This window comes from Calonectris borealis, chromosome 6 (genome assembly GCF_964195595.1).
Source record: "Calonectris borealis chromosome 6, bCalBor7.hap1.2, whole genome shotgun sequence".
NCBI classification, from domain to species: Eukaryota; Metazoa; Chordata; class Aves; order Procellariiformes; family Procellariidae; genus Calonectris; species Calonectris borealis.
Genome location: NC_134317.1, coordinates 18,607,571 through 18,622,123, shown reverse-complemented (window position 1 = coordinate 18,622,123; position 14,553 = coordinate 18,607,571).

Genomic DNA, 14,553 nt, shown 5'->3' with positions numbered 1-14,553 from the left:
TGATGGAGGAGAGCTCGTGCTGCGGCAAAGGGGACGGGCAGGGCTGCCCCGTGTGCCGGGACCGCCGCGGGCAGGGAGGGATGGGAGCTTGTGCTCCCCAGGGAATAATAAGCGCAGGAGAAATTACAGCCAGGTGACATTTTAACGAGCTGGCGTCCAGCATGGCATTAATATTCCAGGGGCTGCAATTCCCTGGCGGGCGTTTGAGAGATGAAAAAAAAAAAAAAAAATCCCAGCCCAGTAAAATCAAATAAATAAATCTCTGCCTAAGCGTGGCGTCTCCCCCGCCCCCAGCACGGAGCGGGCGGCACGCGGTGTGATTTCCCCTGTGATCCCCTGCCGCCGAGCAAGCAATCGGCTCATCTTTGAGCGTGGCGGCAGGATGATTTATCCCGGCTCCCGGCGCCCCGGCTGGGGCGAGAGCGCGGGGCCGGGAATGATGCATTGGGCAGGAGCAGAGGTGGCGGCGGGGGGAAGGCGGGAGAGCAGGGTGTGCACACGGGCCACCACTCAATCCTAAATTAATTTTAATATTTGACAAATCAAATCTACTTAGGTGAGCCATGGGCCATGCGAGGGAGATTTATGAGGGTTTGGGGCTGTCGACTGCACGTGTAGCCCATGTTCGCCGCTGCCCGGCGAGGCTCTGGCACTCACGGCATCGCTAATTCCCCCCTCCCCGGGGGCAGCCAGCATGTCCAAGCGGCGTGACAGCAGCAAGAAAAATGTCCCGGCCTCTAAGTCCTGCCTTATTAAGCTGGCAGGAGTGACGGGCCCTTTGCCTGTCCCAGCTCTGAGCCTGCCGGCAGAGCTGGCAGCCAGGGCACGGCACCGGCCGTGGCTGGAGGTGGTACCCGATGCCTGGGATGTCCCTGGGAGCTCTGGCTGAGCAGGGGAAGAGCAGCTGGTTGCAGCATGCCGGGGACTGCTCTCCCCTCTGCGGGGCTGGAGCAGTTTCCCGTGGGTTGGGGGCAATTATAAACCTGCGGGTTGAGGAGCGGCACTGGGAGCTGGAGGTGGTGCGAGGGCTGCGCAGAGCCGTTTCCCCCGCAGGGACATTTCAGTCCCAGCTCCACCACCAGCCACAGATTCATGGGCCCCGGGAGGTGACAGGAAACCTGATAGGTTTTAAGACACCAACATGCCCTGAATCTGCAAGGTGCCTGAGCAGGTGAGCAGGGAATCCAAAATGTTTACAGCCTCAGGGGACGCGGAGGCTGCAGAGCAGGGAAGGCAGGCTGGGCTGCCAGGGATGAGCCGGCCATGCTGGGGAGAGACCGCCGGCATCCCTGGTGTGCCGTTGGAAATCCCTCCCTCGGCGTGGGCATCTCCCCAGCAGCTCTGCGGGGCTGGCGGGGGAAGCCCAGTGCCCCCGTGCCGAACCCGCTCCGGTGGCAAAGCCCTGGCGTGGGGGGCTCCCCCGGGCTGCAGAGGTCTCTCGCGGTGATGCCAGAGAGGGGTTGTCAACGCTTTCTGCCCCAGTGCCCCTCACTCCTACCCGTGGGTGGGGACCAGCCTGTCCTTGTTTCTTTTTGCTGACTCCTTTATTCAGCACAGCTGGGTTCGTCGTGCCTGCGTGCCCAGGCAGGGAGACCGGGGCTGCCCTCAGCCAGCCCGTGCCTGGATGATGCTACTAGAGAGACACGGCACTGCGCTCTGGGCTGGGGGCAAGCCCCACGTCTGGCTGCAGCCTCAAGCTGGGGTGTCTCGAGAGACCTACAGCACATCCCTGTCTCGAGGGACCTACAGCGGCACGTGGCCCGCGGCAGGGCAGGCAGCCTTTCCAACTCCTCCAGCAGCCAAGAGGCAAGCAGCACGCAAAGCTCGGGCCAGCCACTGCCTGCCCTGCCTGTGCCTCCCCCAGCTCCGGCTCTGCAGCCAGCAGAGCCCTCCACCTGCCCCAGGCACGCCGGAGAACAGCCAAGGGCCACGGGAGGGATGCGAGATAGGGGAGAGACAGTCCATCCGCAGGGATGACACGCACGCCTACACCCAGCAATTCTCACAGTATAAAACAGAGGCCTCAAAGGTCTCAAAGGACTTTAAGAAATGTCTACAAGTCACCTGGGCCAGTAGGGACTGGCTGTGAGAGGTGATGGATGGAAGAAGGCGGCAGTTTCCAGCCCCTGCCTGCCCCTGTGCTTGGCCGGGCTCCCGGCTGGGTGCCAGGGACGGCTGTTGCATCCCAGCGAGTCGTTGCAGAGCGGGATGCGGCAGGATGGACAGAGGGCTGCGCCTCTGGGGCTGCGAGCCCGTAGCAGAGCTTTGTCCCCGAGAGCCGCACGCGGTTCCTGGTGGCTCTCTCCAGCCCAGCTCCAGCCCCACGGGTGCCCCGTCCCATGCAGAGCCAAACCGCACCAGCCCGGGTGATACACAGTCCATGGGAAGGTGGGGCGGCCGGTTTGTGGGCACTGTGTTACAGCTCTAGCTCTCAGCAGAAGCGTATGCTGTCGTAAAACATCTACATTTGGATGCAGAGATTTCCAGGGATCCGAGAACACTGTGCTGATAATTAAACATCTGCTCTGCATTTGTCTGTCTTCCTGCTGCGACGTCGCTCCAGCCCTTGCTCTCCCCTCTCTGTCCTCCTGCAAGCGCTCGGGACTGGGACAGCAACCCCTGCTCACCGCTCTGCCCCAGCCCGGAGGCACAGCATCCCGAGCCATGGGTGCTGGGAGAGAGAGGGCAGCTCCGGGTACTCCTCGGAGCAAACGGCAGCTTCACTACCAGCATCTGCAGCCTTCGTGGGGCTGTGAAGCTGACAGCCTGCCCTGTGGCTCATATGAGCCCAAACAGTTTTACTGAGCCTCACCATGCATCGCCAGCCAGTGCTTGTCCATGCACGGTCCCCTGGGCTGAGCAAGCATCTGCCACCGCCATCCTGCAACCAGGAGAGCATCAAAACAGCCTCCAAATTGATCTCTGAGACTCTTCTGCAAGCCCCAGTCACGTCCTGCTAGGAGCAGGCGTCCGCTCTAGTTACTGTCTCCTAGGAGAGCACCGAGGGCTTCAGGCTGTCACAGGAGGAGCGGACCCAAACATGACATCTCCATGGAGCCCAGGGTACGGCAGGCAGGGCCACAGTGCCTCAGAGCAGATGGCACCAGGGCCTGGATCGATGGGAGCCGGCCAGGCCCCGCGGGGGCTCTAATAGCTCATGCAGGGGCTGGGCTGGTGGTGGGATGAGCTGGGGACAGGGGTAGGTCCCTTCTCCAGCTGTGGTCCCCCCAGCCCCAGCTGTGCCTGCACCCCTGCCCAAGCACCCAGCAGGGCTGAGCCGAGGCGGCTGCACGCTGCCGACACGGCTCGCCCCGAGGGGCCGCATCCTGGCTGTCTTGCACTCCCTGCCTGGACGCTGGTGGCAAGCTTGGGCGCCCTCAGTGCTGTGCCAGCCAGGCACTGCCAGCAGCCGCGATGCCACCTCTGCCCTGGGGCCCCGCAGCCTGGAGGGGTGCCAGCATCCATGGGGACAGCACCCTGCCGGGGTGAGGGGATGGGGAGTCGGGGTGGGCGCAAGGATGGGGAGGGGCTCCTCGGGGTGCACTGTAGAGCCCCGGGTGCAGCACCCCAGCACACCCCAGCCACCTGCCCCCCTTGGCCAGGGCTGCCCTTCGTGTCAGCAGGGCAGCCCCATCCCTTGTCCTCTGCCTGCTCCCTGCCCTCGCCTCCCGGCCCCCACGCTGTTTGTCACACCTGTCACCACGGCAAGGGAGAGATTAGCCGTAGACCCTCCGCTCCCGCCCCAAGCCACTGATTCATATTCATGAGACTTCAAAGCATCTCGCCAAGCTCCCCTGCACCAAACCTAATCCTCCGCTGCAGCACCATGCCAGCAGCCCTCACTCGCAGCGCGGGGCAGGCAGCTGGCAGCCCCACAGCCCTCCTGCCCTGGCCACGTACTATTGCTCCTGCTCCCCCACGGCAAGCCTGGCCCACGATCATGGGTGGACGCTCTGTGCCATGGGGGTGCTGCCATGGGAGCCACAAAAATCAGGGGTTAGCAGCACAGAGGCGGTGGTTTGTGTGTCCTCACCTGCACCCGTCCGTCCCTCCACCCCTCCAGAGGAGAGGGCTGTGCCCGGAGCACCCTGCCTGGACCACCAGCTCAGCACCATCCCTGCATGGATCGCAGCGATACCACCAACAGCCCTTTGTAGGGGGTAATTGGTGCCGGCCCCCCACGGCCCCCCCGCATCCCCGCCACAATCAGCAGCCAGCGGGCATCAGGCAGGGGCGGTCGGGCGTGCAGAGCGCGGCCTCGCCGGGCAGCCTGCCTGCTCCCGCCAGGGATGGATCCTGCAGCACGGCACCAGCGGAGAAGTGGCGGGGAGCGTGCTGGAGGCCATGGCATTTGGAGGCACAGGCAGGACCAAAGCAAGTACCTACCCCCAGCCCACCCCTGCAGAGCAGCGGAGCAGAGGTCAGGAGGAAGGGGCACCCAGGGGTGCCCTCCCATCACCCCGCTGCAGTGTGGATGCAGGCAGGGCTGCGGACCCCCACAAGCGCTAGTGTTAGTTGGGCCACCTGCATGTCCAGCTCATCTGCTCCATGGCAGGATCACATCGGGGTCAAACACAGCCGGCCCTGCACAGAGAGCCGGCGGCATCGTGCCACCCGCAGGCGCTAGCAGCCCCGTGCCAGTGCGCGTGCCGGGAAGGTGCTGGCTCGGCGCATGGGTCCTGGCGGCGGGCGGGCGCGCGGGCGGCGGGTCCCCCACGGAGCCGTCTTCTCCAGATGGTGAAGGCCATTAGAGCCGCTCTCGCGCGCACGGAACCATAAAGTTTATGGGCCTCATCATTTAGCTGTAATGGAAATAGTTAAATCTGTCTCTGTTTAAGCAAACTCGGCCCTCACGGGAGCGCTTGGCGCGGGCAGGCGGGGGACTCCGGCGGGCAGCGGGTGCCTCTGCTCGCCACCCGCCAGCATGGCAGTCGGGGCACCCAGGCCTGGCACTCCCACCCGGCACCTGGGACGTCCCCGTCATGCCAGGATGGGGACAGGCGTGTGTCACCAGTGTGGGGGCTCTCCCTGCACCGCCAGCCCCGGTGCCTCAGTTTCCCCTCGGTGACCAGGCAGGATTTGGGGTGACCAGGCAGGATTTGGGACTATGAAAATTCCCTGCCAGCAGGAGCCGAGAGGCGATGTGCAGGCAGGCGGGCAGAGAGTGCAGGGAGCTGCAGGCAGGATGATGCCTGCCTGCTTCAGGCAGGGCACCCGCAGCTGCATAGGGGTGAGACTGGGATTCGGCAAATGCAGACCTGCCCTGCGCAGGCGGGTGCTTTGGGCCAGCAGCCCTTGGGCAGGACCCAGCCTGGAGCCTGCCGGAGCCCACTGCATGGGACAGAATAGGACAGAATGATGCCTTGAAAGCCACTTTTCATCCCTCAGCAGGCACCCCCAGGAGCTGGGCAGGGGGATGTGATCCCTGCGCAACCCAGGTTGCTCCCAGCTCTTGAAGCAGGACCGGGGCAGGGAGCAGGGTGAGAGCAGCACCCCGGCTGTGCCTCACAGCACCCCTCAGCCCCAGCCTGGGGGCGGGAGGCTGGACCCCCGGCTGAGAAGCTGTCAGTGTGTTTATGGAGGGCCAGTTTCTCCCCATCGTCGCATGGGGCGGGTGGGGGTGCTGACCCCAAAGCAGTAGGACAGGCTGGCGGCACCTGCCCCACACGCAGGGTCTCAGCTCAGCACCCCATGCAACCTCCCCCCGGCCCCGCATCTCACCCAGGATGGGGTGAGACCCCAGGGCTGCCCCTGCTGCTGGAGCGGGTCTCCCCACCCATATCTAACCATGGAGGTGGTGGGAGCTACCCCCTCCCCAGCATGCAAAGCATGATTAATTACTGAGTAAGTAATTAATATTCACAGCTAATTAAAGATCCTTATCATGAATAATGGAGCTAACTCTCCAAATTATGGGACAAGGATGGAGGTGGGGGGAAAAGCCCTGTGGGGAGAGGGAGCTGCAGAGGGGCAAAGTTCTGGGGCAGGGGCACAAGGGGGAGTGGTGGTACCCTCCTTGTGGGGTGCCTGGGTCTGGCAGTGCCCTGGTCGGGGATGCAGCGATGGGCAGAAGCCGGGGCAGTGGGCATTGGGGCAGGCAGGGGATCCAGCCACGCTGGAGCAGGGGCCAGGCAGCCCCGGGGGCTCCAGGCACCTCTGCCCGTGGGTCTCTAACCTGCCACTCCAGTGTGTGGGGGACCCCTTCGTGATGGCCCAGTCTTGCACATCTCCCTGTGGAGCAGGGACTGTCCTAACCCGATGGCACACAGCCCCCAAGCCAGCTAATCCCCAGCAGCTGCCCAGCGCTGGGCTGGGATGGGGCTGCCTGGTCCCCAGGGAGCAGGCGGGAGGGGAGGGCACCGGCACTTTGCCTGAGCTCCTGTTATACAAATGAAAGGTTTTTAGTGGGAAAGACTCCGGGAGAGTAATACATCTCCCATATTGATCGCAGGCCAGGGACCAAGGCACGGCTTAAACAGTAATTGATTTCTAGCCGCCGAGATGTGTTGGGGAGCATTGATTTAACAGCACTGCAGACACACTGCTACTAATCTGATTAAAGTATTTAGCAGAAATGTTATTCTTTAAAAAAAAAACAGAGGGAGGCGATGGTGCTGCCTGGGGCCGGGGGGCCGAGGCAGGGCTGTGGAGCGGGGCCAGCACAGCACCCCGCTGGCAGGGGCCCGGCGACGGCTCTGTGCCTGAGCCCCAGTGAGGGTGCCGCTGCCTTGGGACGCATCTCCAGCCAGCTGTGCTTGCAGCCGTTCCTGCTGGAGCTGCCAAGGATGTGTGCAAGCCCGGCAGGACGTGGGCGAGGCAGGGCCGAGGACATGTGCCAGGAGCATGGGCGACACGTGTGCGAGCACCCAGCCAGCCACCCTGCCGGGGCGGCCACCAGCTGCTCTGGGGACAGAGCAGATGCGGGAGGAGGTGGAGGCAGCCCGCAGAGGTGGCCCCGCTCGGAGGCACGCTCAGCTGGCGGCGTGCGCACGTGGCCCACACCGGTGCTGCAGCAGCCAGGGAGGTGCAGGAGCCGAGGTCTGGCAGCGCCCGCAGCCCCAAGCCCCTGCTCCCCGCAGCCTCCCAGGGCACGGAGGAGATGCTGAGCCAGGGGACCGTGCGCACTGTTGGCCTCCCGGCCACGCAACGTCCCCATGCACCCCCCTTCCCCACCTTGTGCCCTGCCGCGGGCGGCCAGGCCGTTGCGAGGAGCTCTCGCATGCCGTCCCCTCCTGTCCCCGTCCTGCCCCACTGCTGAGAGCGGGGACGGATGCTGCGCTGGTGGGGATGGGTCTCCCCCACACCATTCCCAACCCCCACGGAGAGGCACCAGCTGAGCAGGTGAAGGGGTTCCTGCCGCTCCCCATCACACACATCAGCCCAGTTAATTAACAGGTGATATCAAACAAATAAATTATTCCTGCTTCCTGTTGATTCTAATTTACTGGCCCCTGGAGAGCCTGGGCTCGTTTATCCCATCTGACACCCCTGCTTAGCAGCTGCACTAAAATCTGCCCTGCTCCCTTCACCCCTCCCGCTCCTCCACCTTTGGGGCAGAGTTGGGCACAGCCGTGGGACCCACGCAGCCCCACACCGCTGCCCATCATCCCCTGGGATGCAGCTGCAGCCCGGTCTGCTGCTTCTCCCAGGGATGGCGGATGCCCCAGTGCCGGCAGCACAAAGAGGGAGCCTGGCTGCCCATCCTCGTGGCACCCCCTGCCTCCCTGGGGATAAGTTTCATCCAGGGGTGCCCTGGTCCCTGCCAGCCCTTTCCTCTTCCCAGCGCCTCCAGAAAGGGTGGGGGTGCCAGTTCTGGCTGCCCAAGCCCAAGCCCAGCCCCAGCTCCCCATGGGCAGCTGGGCCCCCAGCCCAGGCCATAGCCAGCAGCTGGATTTCCCCACTGTCCTAGAGAGAGGCCACCGCTGCCCACACCAGCCTTTGATGTCTGCCTCACCTGCGGGAGGCTGACCAAAGCCCAAGCCCCTCCCAGCTCCCACCCCTATGGATGCCGGATCAATAAATCAATCCCAGCTCAGCTGCTGACTGCACAGCTCTTTGCTCCCAAGCAGACTTGGGAGATCCCAGGGAGGCACAGGGTCCCGGCACCCACCCCTGCCTGCTTCGGGGGCTCAGCTCATGGCTGATGCCACACTGGGCTTGTGACACATCGCCCATGCCAGCCCGGGCTCTTGGGCATGATGGCAGCAGCTGCTAGCCCGAGGCAGCCAGGACTGCCTCCTGCTTGGGTCCAGGCAGCGTCCAGTGATGGGTGCCAGTCCTCCCCTGGCCAGGGCACCGCTGCCCAGCGCTGCCTGCACAAGGCTGGGCTTTGCCTGGCAGGAGCCCCCCGGCTCGCATGCAGTGGTGCAAGCGGCAGCGGGTGAGCCCTCCTCTGGGCACAGGGACCTTGGTTGGCTCAGCAGGGGGATGCTCTGGGCAGCAGCCTGCCGGCAAGGAGCCGCCAGCCAGAGCAGCCCTGGCCTCACCTCAGCCCCGGCGAGCGACCAGCCATGCCATACCGGGGCAGCTGGAGGCTGGCCAGGGCTGCGGGATGGGGTCGCGAGCGCAGCCTGCCTGCCTGCCTGCTGCTCCAGGCGCTGGTGCTTTCCAGAACTGGCTGAGCTGGATTTCCTTGGGTTGGATGGATTAAATTGATCGTGGCCAGACGCCAGCAGCAGGCTGCTTGCCTCGTGCCCGTGGTCCGAGCCTGCCTGGAGCATTTGGTGCTCAGACGGGGGTCAGCCAGCATCTGGCTTGGGAAGGGACAGGCAGAGCACTGGAGTCAGTGGGACCCTACTGAGTCCCTGGTGCTTTCTGTCCCTCCCCAAGCCCTTGGACATCCCCCACGCTGCTCCTCCCTTGCAGAAAGCCGAGCAGCGACAGCCCTGTGCTATGCCGAGGGGTGGGTGAGGAAGAGCGGCAGATGCTGCTGCCGAGCCCTGCCGCCAAGGTGGCCGGGGCCGGGGGGGCTGGCAGGTGACTCACTCCCCCCGGGTGATTCATCCCAGGTGGCTGGCAGGAGCAGCCAGAGAGCGAGGGTGTCTTCAGCCAGGCCGGGATGTCTCGCCAGCCCATCACCCTGGCCTCCAGCCCTTGGCTGAACCCGCTCGCCTGCTCCCACGAAGGTGCTCCTCGCGGACGCAGCCCGGCTATACCCGTGCCTGGGAGCCGCCAGCTGCCCCACCACTGCCCCACCACCCGCCCTGCGGAGGCTGTGGGTGCCCGGCAGGGTGGGAGGCTGCAGCTCCCGGCCGGCTTGGCACAGTCCCATGGCGGCGTGCAGCCGGGCGCGTGTAGGAGGAGCGGCTGGCAGCGCCGCAGCCGGGAGATAAGCTCCCCTCTCATCCTCATCGCGTGTGACGGGAGGGAGATTTATGGCTCCGAGCTGCGATTTGTGCGTGGCTCCAGCACACGGTATTGATCACTCCTGGTTGCTCCCGCTGCTCCCTCACTTCCCAGCCCCTCCTGCCTGGCGAGGCGGGCAAGCCGGCCCTGCCTGTTAACTCTTCCAGACCCGGGGACCCCCCGGGGCCAGGCGCTCCTCTGTGCTGCAGCAGCCAGGGCAACAAGGAGCACCCCAGGTCCAGGCGGGCTGGGGTGCCAGGGCCCATCTCTCAGGAGAAGAGCAAGGTTTTCCCCGGCCGGGGCCCAGAGCAGAGCAGTCAGGGGTGGCTTGGCTGGGCTGGCAAGGAGGGGGGCCAAGGGGGCAGGAGGGGCTGGAGGAGCCAAGGGACAGGGATGGCAGGCAGTGATAAGGGGACAGTGCGGAGGGGATGGGGCATGGCGCCAGGGATTAGTGCTGAGCGTACGGGGATGGCAGGTGGTGACAAAGGGACAGTGCCCAGGGGACAGAGTGTGACGGCCACCGGCAGTGCCAAGGGCACATGGACAGCAGCGTGCACCGAGCAGTCCCGGGGCCAGCCGAGGGGCTGATGCCGAGGGGATGGGGATTGGGGGCAGCCGAGGGGGGCGGGATGGGACTGCGGGTGGCTCTGCAGCAGCAGCAGGAAACGATGTGTGAAATGAAGAGTTCCTGCCCAGTGCCCAGAGGGAGCGTGCAGCATACTGAGCAGGGGCTGGGGCCGGGGAGGGGGCTGCAGGGGGGTGCACGGCTGAGGGGGTCCCCAGCACCACATGGGGACCTGACTGGAGGGGCTGCTCCGCAGCATGGGACTGTGCCTCTCCTGGAGGGGGGGCAGGAGGGGGGCTCTTGGCACGGGAGCAGTGGGTGGCTGCTGTGGGGCTGGAGGCTGTGGGGAGCACAGCCCTGCTATATCAAGCCCTTGCTGCCCCCCCGCCGCCCCAGTCCCACGTACCCGCACCCCCTCCCCGCTTGCTGGTTTCCCGCTGCTCCGCGGAGATAATTAAATCCGCTATTTCGGCAGGTTCCGCATCCCCTGCCAGGCGGATCTGCAATCAGCATCGAGAGGGCCCGGGGCTCCCCCACCTGCGTGCCCCTCCCGCCCTCCCCGCCGCCGCGCCACCCCCACGCCAGGGCACCTTGCCTGGCTCTGCCGCCTCTGCCTGCCTCGGCTCCCTGCCCGCCGGTGCGGCCTGTCTGCCTGCCTGTACCCTTGGGGACAATCCTGGGTGCTTGCAGGAGGGGCAACACACTCCTCTCCTGTATCAGGCACGTCTGCCCCGCCAGCTCCAGCGTCACAGCCCCATGCTGGCTCCTCTGGAGGGGTCAGCCCCATCCCCAAAACCAGCCTGGCTGCAGAGAGACCTATCCGAGGGGTGACACAGACCCCAAGTGTGGGCACAAGCAGCTTCCCGCCAGCCACCCCGCATCCCCAGCTCCCCATCCATCCCCGGTTCTGACGTTATCGTCTTCCCACGGCACCCGGGGAAGCTTTAAATAATTCACAGAGGTGAGCTTGAGCACAGATGCTCCCGCAGGCAGCTGGGTGCGAGCAGCCAGGCAGCGGCTGGGTGGCAGAGATAGCGGTGCCGTCCCCGCCGGCTGCCCAGGGCCTGCTGGCACCTGCCAGCCGGGAAGCAAGGGCATGGGCTCGGTGTTCACGGAGGAAAAGCACTGAGAGCATCATCCTGAGACAGCTCAGCAGAGGCAGGAGGTGAGCGGGGTGCCCGGGGAGCCCCACACCGTGCTGCCTCCCATGCCCAGCCCTGCGCCGTGCACCCAGCCCGGCCGTCTCTCGCTCCCACCCTCCCCTCTGCCCCTAGTCTCCTGTGCAGGATCCCAGATTGATTCCTGAGAAAGCCTATTGTTAAGCTGGCAGCTCTGGCTGTAAATTCAGATCAATAATTTAAGGGGATAAAACTATTAATAGAACATTAAAATATCTGCTCTCGTCTGATACACGAAGGTGAGAGTGAAGGTGAGGGTACCTGGATGACCTGCACAGCAACCCCCGGTTCTGCCAAAAGCCCCAGTGCTACCAGTGCCAGTGCAGTGGGGAGAGTGGCAGAGTTGCTGTAACTAATCCCTGGCTGTGCCAGGAGAGGGGAGGGTGGCATCCATCAGGGAGCGGGGTTATTGATGGACTCCAAGGCTGCTATTACCCGCCAGCCCGGCTATTACACACACCATCACTCAGCGCGTGGCCACGGCCGCCACGCCAGCCCCTCGGCGGTGCTGTGGACTGCGCCGGCCAGGAAAACCACTGGAAACAGGTATAATTACATGAGACGGTGCCCACCGGGGGTGTTTCAGCTGCAGCCCCATTACCTGTGCTGCATACATTGCACTGATGCTGTTCAATGCCGCCTGGGTCGCCCTCCGAGCCCCGTGTCCCCAGCCCCACAGCGAGCCAGCACCGAGCAAACCCCGTGGCACATCCCCGCTCCACCCCAGCAACTTCTCCATCCTCGGCAGCCAGCCTGGCCCCGTGCAGCCTGGCTGAGCTGCGGGCAGGAGGCAGCCCCTGCCAGCCTGGAGGGGGGAGCTGGCCCTCTCCACCCGCAGGTGATGCTCTCGGGAGCCGCCGAGCTGTGACGCTGAGAGCCCGCCGCAGCCCGGCTCATTTCGGGAGGACTGATCTGTGATCCCCTGCTACCCAGCCCCGGGGAGGGCGGCTCCAGGAAGCGGGGAAGGTGAATTTCAGGGAGATTAAGCCTGCTCCCCAGCGGGATGGGAAATGGAGGTACATCTGTTCATCCGAATGGAAGGAACAGCCGCCCCGTGGGGGAGCAGATAAAAATAGGCTGACATTTACCTGCCAGCCCTGAGCAGGGCGGGTGAAGGGCACCATGGCCAGGCCATGCCCACTGAGGGATGCAGGCATCTGCTCGAGAGCCAGGCACTCACACGCTCAGGCTGTGGGGACAGCATGTGGCATGCAGCGGTGTGGCTGTGTGTGTGCAGGGCAGTGCCCTGGGGCGGCACCGGTGATGGGGAGTCCTGCCGAGGTGTGTGGGGCACACGCAGGCATTGATGCCAGGGTGATGGGACAACCAGCCGTGTGCGCTGAGGCTGTGGCGTGCTCAGGGCTGTCCGTACATGGAGGTGAGCAGCAAGGTGGCTGGCAGTGAGGTGGGCAGCCGTGGCACGGGCAGGGGGGTGAGCTCGGGGCAGGGCTGGTGCCCAAGCCTGCAGCCTGCTTGGGGACTCATTCCTCCCAGGAGCATGGTAGTGACGAGAACAGGCAGGACCAGGATCCCTGGTAGAGGTGCCCTGGGAGGTGTGCAAGAGAGGTGAAGGAAACCCCTCTCTGCCCGCTTGGGCGCCCTCCCCTGCAACCAGCAGAAAGAAGCATCTTCACCTGCCCGAAGCCCTGCAGCCCGGGCTGCCAGGAAGGGCTGGTGGCACGCTCTGCCCTGCTTAGGAGCCAGAGGATGCCGCAGACGCAGTTCCCACCTCTCCATCTGCCTGCAGTAGCCCCTGTCTTCCCATGCACCACGGACCAGGACTGAGCATCCTTCTACGATGGCGTTAACGTTTCCCATCAGTGCTGGCAGCTCCCCCCTAGGATGACACTTGTCTCTTCACAGCCATCTCCGAGGAGCGCAGACTAGCCACAGAGGTCAAGAAGCCACAGAGGTCAAGAAGCCTCCTCCGGCATCGCTGGCTTGGCATCCGACCACTGAGCAGACGTTGACCTTGCTGTGTGCCCAGCGGCTCAGGGTGCCTGCCCAAGCCGAGGCACAGCAGTCTGGCCCACAGCCGGTCACCCAGGTCCCCAGGGCTGCAATATCCCTGCGATCCACTGGCATTCGTGTCCCTGGGGCACAGCAGCACGCAGCCCTCACCTGGCCTGGGTCACTCAGCCCAGCCCCAGCGAGCCCAAGCCCTTACCACCAAGAAGCCAGTGCATGGCTGCGGGTGGGAAGGGTTAACAGCTGGGAGAGCAGAGCCTCCCCTCCCTCCCTCTGCTCTGTGTTTTACAGGCCGGAGCTATTACCAGGAAATGTTCCCATCAGCACCATTGATCCCCTTGTTTACAGCCCCGTAATCCTCAGCTGTTGACTCAGGAGCAAAGGGGAGAGGAGGGAGAAGGTGGCTCCCTCTTGGCCATCGCCTCTGCCCTGCCCTGCAATGCCCACCTGGCATGGGGTAACCGGGGTGACATGCACCCAAGCCCTGCAGCGCCTGGCTGGGCACCAGGGTCTCCGCGGCCGGTGGGGGAGATGGTGCGGCCCCCGGGGAGACAATGGAGGGTGGCAGGAGCCCGGCTGTGGCAGTGGCCATGGCCCCGCATGAGCTGGCCCGCACGCTGCGGGTCCCCCCTTGCCGGCGGTGCTCTCCTGGCGCGTGGCTGTGCCTCCCGCCAGCTGCCTGACACCTGGTCGCAGGGTCCCGCGCGGCAGCCCCGCTTTGTTCTCATTAGTGCAATGAGCGGAGCCGTCACGCTAAATTAGGGACCCTCCCGACTCACAGCCCTGCATCTGCCAAGCCGGCAGTGGCTGCCAGCCAGGAGAGCCCGGCACGGCGGCGGCGGGCACCAGCTCGGTGCCCCACGGAGGCTGCGGGCAGGGACAGGCAGCCCTCCAGGCTGCCCGCCAGCCAGCAGCATGGCAGGGCTGGGGTGCCGGCTCCTGGCATGGGGCACTGGCCTTGCACAGCCCTGCCTGCCCCTGCGCCCGTGCATTGGCTCTCCCCACCCCAGCGGGACACGGGTGGCTCCCTGGACCCCTACGCCGGGTCTGCGGCTCCATGCAAGCCCCCCACCGCTCTCCCTCACCCTTGGCCAAGCTGTGATCATGCAAACCTGTGCCAAGTATCTGAGCCAAGGGCGCTTGTGTGGTGTCCATCACTGGGACTTTCATGAGCTTTTGTAATTCTTCCGGCTCCGACAATGCTAGAGAGCTCAGCCGCCTCCCTGTGCCGCTGCCCGCAGGCATCTCCCCATGCTGGCTGGGAGGGCAAGATGGCACCTCCCTCTGCTCACTTACGCTACCGCTTGGATGCAGCCCATCCCCTGGCCCATGCTCTGCTAGGACGGGATGTGCCCTTCCAAAGCCCTCCAGGCAGGGATTTGCCTTCTCTCCCTCCGCAAGCCCACGGGAGCCGGCTTTCCCCCAGAGCCCGCGGGAGGAGTAAGGAGCCAGGCTTCCCAGCCAGGCTGGAGCAAGGCTGCGGGTCGCAGCCTGCCT